Source organism: Lates calcarifer, unplaced genomic scaffold, assembly GCF_001640805.2.
Source record: "Lates calcarifer isolate ASB-BC8 unplaced genomic scaffold, TLL_Latcal_v3 _unitig_374_quiver_2356, whole genome shotgun sequence".
NCBI classification, from domain to species: domain Eukaryota; kingdom Metazoa; phylum Chordata; class Actinopteri; family Centropomidae; genus Lates; species Lates calcarifer.
The window spans coordinates 32,501-42,020 of NW_026116510.1; the positions used below are offsets into that span (position 1 = coordinate 32,501).

A 9,520-nucleotide genomic window follows, 5' to 3' on the forward strand; every position below is an offset into this window, starting at 1 on the left:
CCTTGTAACCTAGATCTTGTAATCATGTAGCTTAGCGTTACTATATACCATCATGATTTTGTGCTTTGTCTTTATCAAAGTAAAATCATCTACTAATATGATGAAGATTTTTAATATTGAGGGGTGCAGGAGGACACACAATCGCTAACAATTATGTAGTTGTCGTGGCCGAGTGGTTAAGGCGATGGACTAGAAATCCATTGGGGTCTCCCCGCGCAGGTTCGAATCCTGCCGACAACGTCAGACCATTTTGACATGGTCAAGCAAGTTGTTTGGCTCACATGAGCCCAGGTGTGACTCGTTGGTCGGTCGTTGCTCCACCTGTGAGTCGTTAGGGTCACATGGCTCGAGGTGTGAATGGGGTTAAATCACCTGGTTAAGGATCTGAAGTCGTGTTACAGTTGGCTGATCGTTGTAGGCCACCACCTCTGTTGTGTTTGTTTTACACCTCTCTCAAGCTCCTCCTCTTCTCCACTCCTCCTCCCTCTACTTATTATACTTAGTCTAAACAGAAGTGGCTAATCCATTATAAACACACCAGTTTAAAATTGACCTTATCCCACATGGTGTTTTGAACATAACTAATATTAAATACATTTACCTGTCTATTATACATTCTCAGTTGTGATAAACCATTCACAGAACTGTGGCTCTGCCAATTCAGCTGCAGTATGTTAGTTCAGTGTCTTTATCAGCAGTTCAAATCCTGCCATACACCAGAGCGGATGAGTAATATTGCAACAGAAGGCTGTTTGGAGGACTTTCTTCACATGGCTCGAGGTGTGAATGGGGTTAAATCACCTGGTTAAGGATCTCAAGGTCTTGTTACAGTTGGCTGATCGTTGTAGCCACCACCTCTGTTTAAAGATGGATGTTCCAGATGGACATAGATGGCCTCTTCTACACCTCTCTCAAACCATCTGTCCTCTCTATCCAAAAAAGTGGACATTATTGTCCTCGAAGGAGATCACATAATCTTATAAAGATCCCCCACCAAACTTTGACAATAAGAAAATACTCTTGTGAAGGCCTCCGTCAGTGCAGTGGTTACAAAGTGTGGTCATGTGAGCATTGGTGGTTCAGTGGTAGAATTCTCGCCTGCCACGCGGGAGGCCCGGGTTCGATTCCCGGCCAATGCAACAGGCTTTTTATTCAGTGTAGTTGTACACGTTCAAACATGTGTTTAATGCAATGTGAATTGCAGTGCACCTTGTAACCTAGATCTTGTAATCATGTAGCTTAGCGTTACTATAGACCATCATGATTTTGTGCTTTGTCTTTATCAAAAGTGAAAATCATCTACTAATATGATAAGGTGTTTTAATATTGAGGGGTGCAGGAGGACACACAATCCTTAAGTGTAGTTGTGACCACGTCAGGCCATTTTGACACGGTCAAGCGAGTCGTTTGGCTCACATGAGCCCAGGTGTGACTCGTTGGTCGGTCGTTGCCCCACCTTGACGTCATGTGAGTCGTTAGGGTCACACGGCTCGAGGTGTGAATGGGGTTAAATCACCTGGTTAGGCATCGCTAATAATTCAGTCAGTTGTGCTGTTCTGTGTGTGTCTGATGTCTCCTGTGTGTTTGCAGAGGGGATGTAGCTCAGTGGTAGAGCGCATGCTTTGCATGTATGAGGCCCCGGGTTCAATCCCCGGCATCTCCATCAGCCTTTATGTTGACAACTACACATCACGTAGAGGGTGGAGATCTGCTGGAAGAAACTGTAAATAACAGCCAAAGTCACAGATGGATGACAGAGTACAGGTAAAATCAATGTCTGAGGCGTCTTAGTAAGAGTTTGAGCCCCATGTGCTGCCAGAACAGCTTTGTTGCACAGAGATTGATATTGTAGAAACTGTACAAGTCTCTGGAACTGTACTAGAGGAATGGATCCCATTGTACCAAAAGATGGGGTGGACTGAAAAATATAAGCACCTCTCTCCAGAGTAGTAGCAATGAGAGTACAGTTGTAGTTTTTGTTTGGTGGTGATGGTGATCTGTCACAGCTGCAACATGTTTGCTGCCCCTCCTCCTTCTCTTTCCCTCTCTCCTCTCCTGTGGAATTCCTGACACAAACTGCTGACTCTGCAGTGGAATTCCTTGTTTTGCCACTGCGATGGTGGTATAGTGGTGAGCATAGCTGCCTTCCAAGCAGTTGACCCCGGGTCGATTCCCGGCCCATCGCAATAGTTTTTCTTTCTGCGGAATGCTCACAGTACAGCGTACGCTAACTTTATTGTAGGATCAGTGCTCGTCTTGTTTTTTTGCTGTTATGAGAGTTATGAGCTGTATGGTATGGTTGATGGGTACAAGTTGACAAGTAACAGGATCATATTCAGGTTTCATACTGAACAGGCTGTTGTTAAATTGAATGGTTATTACAGTCTGAAATGACTTTGGCTCATCCACAATATAAAAATCATATGCACATTTTCAGTGTAACTGGGAAACTTAGTTCAGTGGTGAAATTTTCACTTTCCACGTGTGTTTGAGATGCACCAGTACACATTATATCTGCATTTTCTGTTGGCATTAGATGAACAGATTTGAGCATGTACAGATCCATGCACAGACAAGCAGTTCTGACAAAACATACTGGACTGGGACACTCTGGTCCCAAACTGCGACTGCACTGATCCCGGTCTTCTCTACAACATCCAACACACTGTTCTCAGTTTCTCATTGTTCTGTCTACATAATGAACACGTACCTAAACATTTGCCCCGTGTGAGGCTCGAACTCACGACCTTCAGATTATGAGACTGACGCGCTGCCTACTGCCGCCAACGAGGCCCACAGTGCAGCTGGTACAGAGGAGATAGCAGGAATCAAAAGAAGGAGGTGACTTACTGTGTTGCTGATTGTGGTGCAAGTATGTTGAAATGATACAGTTCTTATGTGACAAACCATACAGACAGGGAGTTTGTTGAACAGTAAAGCAGTAAAATGACGCGTGAGTTGCAACTCCTGCATGGCTGTTCTCTATGAACACTTTTGGTTTCTGATGCAGCTGGCCAATATGTCCATGTTTATATGAAGAGATAAAAACTTTGACGTTTTGATGTGGTCATAAAGATGTCACTGGATGTCACTGATATTCTATTCTGTTCTATATAGAAGCTAGTAGAATATTGCTCACTCAGTAAAGAAAACACCAGTAACGGATTATAATCTAAAAAAATCTTTATCAGTGGTAGAGCGCATGCTTTGCATGTATGAGGCCCAGGGTTCAATCCCCTGGCATCTACCATTGAGGGCGTGCACCAGTGAGGGGACACACAATCGCTAACAATTATATGTAGTTGGTCCGTGGCCGATGTATGGTTTAACGGGCGATTTGGCGATTACTAGAAATCCATTGGGGTCTCCCCGCGCAGGTTCGAATCCTGCCGACAACGTCAGACCATTTTGACATGGTCAAGCAAGTTGTTTGGCCACAGTGTGACTCAGTTGTGCTCGTGTCGGTCGTTGCTCCACCTGTGAGTCGTTAGGGTCACATGGCTCGAGTGTGAATGGGGTTAAATCACCTGGTTAAGGATCTGAAGTCGTGTTACAGTTGGCTGATCGTTGTAGGCCACCACCTCTGTTGTGTTTGTTTTACACCTCTCTCAAGCTCCTCCTCTTCTCCACTCCTCCTCCCTCTACTTATTATACTTAGTCTAAACAGAAGTGGCTAATCCATTATAAACACACCAGTTTAAAATTGACCTTATCCCACATGTGTTTTGAACATAACTAATATTAAATACATTTACCTGTCTATTATACATTCTCAGTTGTGATAAACCATTCACAGAACTGTGGCTCTGCCAATTCAGCTGCAGTATGTTAGTTCAGTGTCTTTATCAGCAGTTCAAATCCTGCCATACACCAGAGCGGATGAGTGATATTGCAACAGAAGGCTGTTTGGAGGACTTTCTTCACATGGCTCGAGGTGTGAATGGGGTTAAATCACCTGGTTAAGGATCTCAAGGTCTTGTTACAGTTGGCTGATCGTTGTAGGGCCACCACCTCTGTTTAAAGATGGATGTTCCAGATGGACATAGATGGCCTCTTCTACACCTCTCTCAAACCATCTGTCCTCTCTATCCAAAAAGTGGACATTATTGTCCTCGAAGGAGATCACATAATCTTATAAAGATCCCCACCAAACTTTGACAATAAGAAAATACTCTTGTGAAGGCCTCCGTCAGCGCAGTGGTTACAAAGTGTGGTCATGTGAGCATTGGTGGTTCAGTGGTAGAATTCTCGCCTGCCACGCGGGAGGCCCGGGTTCGATTCCCGGCCAATGCAACAGGCTTTTTATTCAGTGTAGTTGTACATGTTCAAACATGTGTTTAATGCAATGTGAATTGCAGTGCACCTTGTAACCTAGATCTTGTAATCATGTAGCTTAGCGTTACTATAGACCATCATGATTTTGTGCTTTGTCTTTATCAAAGTTGAAAATCATCTACTAATATGATAAGGTGTTTTAATATTGAGGGGTGCAGGAGGACACCACAATCCTTAAGTGTAGTTGTGACCACGTCAGGCCATTTTGACCACGGTCAAGCGAGTCGTTTGGCTCACATGAGCCCAGGTGTGACTCGTTGGTCGGTCGTTGCCCCACCTTGACGTCATGTGAGTCGTTAGGGTCACACGGCTCGAGGTGTGAATGGGGTTAAATCACCTGGTTAGGCATCGCTAATAATTCAGTCAGTTGTGCTGTTCTGTGTGTGTCTGATGTCTCCTGTGTGTTTGCAGAGGGATGTAGCTCAGTGGTAGAGCGCATGCTTTGCATGTATGAGGCCCCGGGTTCAATCCCCGGCATCTCCATCAGCCTTTATGTTGACAACTACACATCACGTAGAGGGTGGAGATCTGCTGAAGAAACTGTAAATAACAGCCAAAGTCACAGATGGATGACAGAGTACAGGTAAAATCAATGTCTGAGGCGTCTTAGTAAGAGTTTGAGCCCCATGTGCTGCCAGAACAGCTTTGTTGCACAGAGATTGATATTGTTAGAAACTGTACAAGTCTCTGGAACTGTACTAGAGGAATGGATCCCCATTGTACCAAAAGATGGGGTGGACTGAAAAATATAAGCACCTCTCTCCAGAGTAGTAGCAATGAGAGTACAGTTGTAGTTTTTGTTTGGTGGTGATGGTGATCTGTCACAGCTGCAACATGTTTGCTGCCCCTCCTCCTTCTCTTTTCCCTCTCTCCTCTCCTGTGGAATTCCTGACACAAACTGCTGACTCTGCAGTGGAATTCCTTGTTTTTCCACTGCGATGGTGGTATAGTGGTGAGCATAGCTGCCTTCCAAGCAGTTGACCCGGGTTCGATTCCCGGCCATCGCAATAGTTTTTCTTTCTGCGGAATGCTCACAGTACAGCGTACCGCTAACTTTATTGTAGGATCAGTGCTCGTCTTGTTTTTTGCTGTTATGAGAGTTATGAGCTGTATGGTATGGGTTGATGGGTACAAGTTGACAAGTAACAGGATCATATTCAGGTTTCATACTGAACAGGGCTTGTTGTTAAATTGAATGGTTATTACAGTCTGAAATGACTTTGGCTCATCCACAATATAAAAATCATATGCACATTTTCAGTGTAACTGGGAAACTTAGTTCCAGTGGTGAAATTTTCACTTTCCACGTGTGTTTGAGATTGCACCAGTACACATTATATCTGCATTTTCTTTGGCATTAGATGAACAGATTTGAGCATGTACAGATCCATGCACAGACAAGCAGTTCTGACAAACATACTGGGACTGGGACAACTCTGTGTCCCAACTGCGACACACTGATTTCCCCGGTGTCTTCTCTACAACATCCAACACACTGTTCTCAGTTTCTCATTGTTCTGTCTACATAATGAACACGTACCTAAACATTTGCCCGTGTTGAGGCTCGAACTCACGACCTTCAGATTATGAGACTGACGCGCTGCCTACTGCGCCAACGAGGCCCACAGTGCAGCTGGTACAGAGGAGATAGCAGGAATCAAAAGAAGGAGGTGACTTACTGTGTTGCTGATTGTGGTGCAAGTATGTTGAAATGATACAGTTCTTATGTGACAAACCATACAGACAGGGAGTTTTGTTGAACAGTAAAGCAGTAAAATGACGCGTGAGTTGCAACTCCTGCATGGCTGTTCTCTATGAACACTTTTGGTTTCTGATGCAGCTGGCCAATATGTCCATGTTTATATGAAGAGATAAAAACTTTGACGTTTTGATGTGGTCATAAAGATGTCACTGGGATGTCACTGATATTCTATTTCTGTTCTATATAGAAGCTAGTAGAATATTGCTCACTCAGTAAAGAAAACACAGTAACGGATTATAATCTAAAAAAAATCTTTATCAGTGGTAGAGCGCATGCTTTGCATGTATGAGGCCCAGGGTTCAATCCCCGGCATCTCCATTGAGGGGTGCAGGAGGACACACAATCGCTAACAATTATGTAGTTGTCGTGGCCGAGTGGTTTAAGGCGATGGACTAGAAATCCATTGGGGTCTCCCCGCGCAGGTTCGAATCCTGCCGACAACGTCAGACCATTTTGACATGGTCAAGCAAGTTGTTTGGCCCAGGTGTGACTCGTTGGTCGGTCGTTGCTCCACCTGTGAGTCGTTAGGGTCACATGGCTCGAGGTGTGAATGGGGTTAAATCACCTGGTTAAGGATCTGAAGTCGTGTTACAGTTGGCTGATCGTTGTAGGCCACCACCTCTGTTGTGTTTGTTTTACACCTCTCTCAAGCTCCTCCTCTTCTCCACTCCTCCTCCCTCTACTTATTATACTTAGTCTAAACAGAAGTGGCTAATCCATTATAAACACACCAGTTTAAAATTGACCTTATCCCACATGGTGTTTTGAACATAACTAATATTAAATACATTTACCTGTCTATTATACATTCTCAGTTGTGATAAAACCATTCACAGAACTGTGGCTCTGCCAATTCAGCTGCAGTATGTTAGTTCAGTGTCTTTATCAGCAGTTCAAATCCTGCCATACACCAGAGCGATGAGTGATTATTGCAACAGAATGCTGTTTGGAGGACTTTCTTCACATGGCTCGAGGTGTGAATGGGGTTAAATCACCTGGTTAAGGATCTCAAGGTCTTGTTACAGTTGGCTGATCGTTGTAGGCCACCACCTCTGTTTAAAGATGGATGTTCCAGATGGACATAGATGGCCTCTTCTACACCTCTCTCAAACCATCTGTCCTCTCTATCCAAAAAGTGGACATTATTGTCCTCGAAGGAGATCACATAATCTTATAAAGATCCCCCACCAAACTTTGACAATAAGAAAATACTCTTGTGAAGGCCTCCGTCAGCGCAGTGGTTACAAAGTGTGGTCATGTGAGCATTGGTGGTTCAGTGGTTAGAATTCTCGCCTGCCACGCGGGAGGCCCGGGTTCGATTCCCGGCCAATGCAACAGCTTTTTATTCAGTGTAGTTGTACATGTTCAAACATGTGTTTAATGCAATGTGAATTGCAGTGCACCTTGTAACCTAGATCTTGTAATCATGTAGCTTAGCGTTACTATAGACCATCATGATTTGTGCTTTGTCTTTATCAAAAGTGAAAATCATCTACTAATATGATTAAGGTGTTTTAATATTGAGGGGTGCAGGAGGACACACAATCCTTAAGTGTAGTTGTGACCACGTCAGGCCATTTTGACACGGTCAAGCGAGTCGTTTGGCTCACATGAGCCCAGGTGTGACTCGTTGGTCGGTCGTTGCCCACCTTGACGTCATGTGAGTCGTTAGGGTCACACGGCTCGAGGTGTGAATGGGGGTTAAATCACCTGGTTAGGCATCGCTAATAATTCAGTCAGTTGTGCTGTTCTGTGTGTGTCTGATGTCTCCTGTGTGTTTGCAGAGGGGATGTAGCTCAGTGGTAGAGCGCATGCTTTGCATGTATGAGGCCCCGGGTTCAATCCCCGGCATCTCCATCAGCCTTTATGTTGACAACTACACATCACGTAGAGGGTGGAGATCTGCTGAAGAAACTGTAAATAACAGCCAAAGTCACAGATGGATGACAGAGTACAGGTAAAATCAATGTCTGAGGCGTCTTAGTAAGAGTTTGAGCCCCATGTGCTGCCAGAACAGCTTTGTTGCACAGAGATTGATATTGTAGAAACTGTACAAGTCTCTGGAACTGTACTAGAGGAATGGATCCCCATTGTACCAAAAGATGGGGTGGACTGAAAAATATAAGCACCTCTCTCCAGAGTAGTAGCAATGAGAGTACAGTTGTAGTTTTTGTTTGGTGGTGATGGTGATCTGTCACAGCTGCAACATGTTTGCTGCCCCTCCTCCTTCTCTTTCCCTCTCTCCTCTCCTGTGGAATTCCTGACACAAACTGCTGACTCTGCAGTGGAATTCCTTGTTTTCCACTGCGATGGTGGTATAGTGGTGAGCATAGCTGCCTTCCAAGCAGTTGACCCGGGTTCGATTCCCGCCATCGCAATAGTTTTTCTTTCTGCGGAATGCTCACAGTACAGCGTACGCTAACTTTATTGTAGGATCAGTGCTCGTCTTGTTTTTTGCTGTTATGAGAGTTATGAGCTGTATGGTATGGTTGATGGGTACAAGTTGACAAGTAACAGGATCATATTCAGGTTTCATACTGAACAGGGCTGTTGTTAAATTGAATGGTTATTACAGTCTGAAATGACTTTGGCTCATCCACAATATAAAAATCATATGCACATTTTCAGTGTAACTGGGAAACTTAGTTCAGTGGTGAAATTTTCACTTTCCACGTGTGTTTGAGATGCACCAGTACACATTATATCTGCATTTTCTGTTGGCATTAGATGAACAGATTTGAGCATGTACAGATCCATGCACAGACAAGCAGTTCTGACAAAACATACTGGGACTGGGACAACTCTGTGTCCCAAACTGCGACTGCACTGATTTCCCCGGTGTCTTCTCTACAACATCCAACACACTGTTCTCAGTTTCTCATTGTTCTGTCTACATAATGAACACGTACCTAAACATTTGCCCCGTGTGAGGCTCGAACTCACGACCTTCAGATTATGAGACTGACGCGCTGCCTACTGCGCCAACGAGGCCCACAGTGCAGCTGGTACAGAGGAGATAGCAGGAATCAAAAGAAGGAGGTGACTTACTGTGTTGCTGATTGTGGTGCAAGTATGTTGAAATGATACAGTTCTTATGTGACAAACCATACAGACAGGGAGTTTTGTTGAACAGTAAAGCAGTAAAATGACGCGTGAGTTGCAACTCCTGCATGGCTGTTCTCTATGAACACTTTTGGTTTCTGATGCAGCTGGCCAATATGTCCATGTTTATATGAAGAGATAAAAACTTTGACGTTTTGATGTGGTCATAAAGATGTCACTGGGATGTCACTGATATTCTATTCTGTTCTATATAGAAGCTAGTAGAATATTGCTCACTCAGTAAAGAAAACACAGTAACGGATTATAATCTAAAAAAATCTTTATCAGTGGTAGAGCGCATGCTTTGCATGTATGAGGCCC

The 9,520-nt window shown here is 44.2% G+C and overlaps 10 non-coding genes across 10 annotated transcripts; 9 read left to right on the forward strand and 1 right to left on the reverse strand.

Annotated features, from left to right (window-relative positions):
• The first annotated feature begins 158 nt into the window (after nt 1-158).
• trnas-aga (transfer RNA serine (anticodon AGA)) lies at nt 159-240 on the forward strand. Its single transcript has one exon. It is a non-coding gene; the product is annotated as a tRNA-Ser (tRNA).
• Nucleotides 241-1,068: 828 nt separating this feature from the next.
• On the forward strand, nt 1,069-1,139 carry trnag-gcc (transfer RNA glycine (anticodon GCC)). Its single transcript has one exon. It is a non-coding gene; the product is annotated as a tRNA-Gly (tRNA).
• A 452-nt stretch (nt 1,140-1,591) lies between these two features.
• Nucleotides 1,592-1,663, forward strand: trnaa-ugc (transfer RNA alanine (anticodon UGC)). Its single transcript has one exon. It is a non-coding gene; the product is annotated as a tRNA-Ala (tRNA).
• A 2,559-nt stretch (nt 1,664-4,222) lies between these two features.
• On the forward strand, nt 4,223-4,293 carry trnag-gcc (transfer RNA glycine (anticodon GCC)). The gene has a single exon. It is a non-coding gene; the product is annotated as a tRNA-Gly (tRNA).
• Nucleotides 4,294-4,746: 453 nt separating this feature from the next.
• trnaa-ugc (transfer RNA alanine (anticodon UGC)) lies at nt 4,747-4,818 on the forward strand. Its single transcript has one exon. It is a non-coding gene; the product is annotated as a tRNA-Ala (tRNA).
• Nucleotides 4,819-5,270: 452 nt separating this feature from the next.
• trnag-ucc (transfer RNA glycine (anticodon UCC)) lies at nt 5,271-5,342 on the forward strand. The gene has a single exon. It is a non-coding gene; the product is annotated as a tRNA-Gly (tRNA).
• A 1,115-nt stretch (nt 5,343-6,457) lies between these two features.
• trnas-aga (transfer RNA serine (anticodon AGA)) lies at nt 6,458-6,540 on the forward strand. The gene has a single exon. It is a non-coding gene; the product is annotated as a tRNA-Ser (tRNA).
• Nucleotides 6,541-7,359: 819 nt separating this feature from the next.
• On the forward strand, nt 7,360-7,431 carry trnag-gcc (transfer RNA glycine (anticodon GCC)). Its single transcript has one exon. It is a non-coding gene; the product is annotated as a tRNA-Gly (tRNA).
• A 451-nt stretch (nt 7,432-7,882) lies between these two features.
• On the forward strand, nt 7,883-7,954 carry trnaa-ugc (transfer RNA alanine (anticodon UGC)). The gene has a single exon. It is a non-coding gene; the product is annotated as a tRNA-Ala (tRNA).
• A 1,061-nt stretch (nt 7,955-9,015) lies between these two features.
• On the reverse strand, nt 9,016-9,088 carry trnam-cau (transfer RNA methionine (anticodon CAU)). The gene has a single exon. It is a non-coding gene; the product is annotated as a tRNA-Met (tRNA).
• Nucleotides 9,089-9,520: the final 432 nt, after the last annotated feature.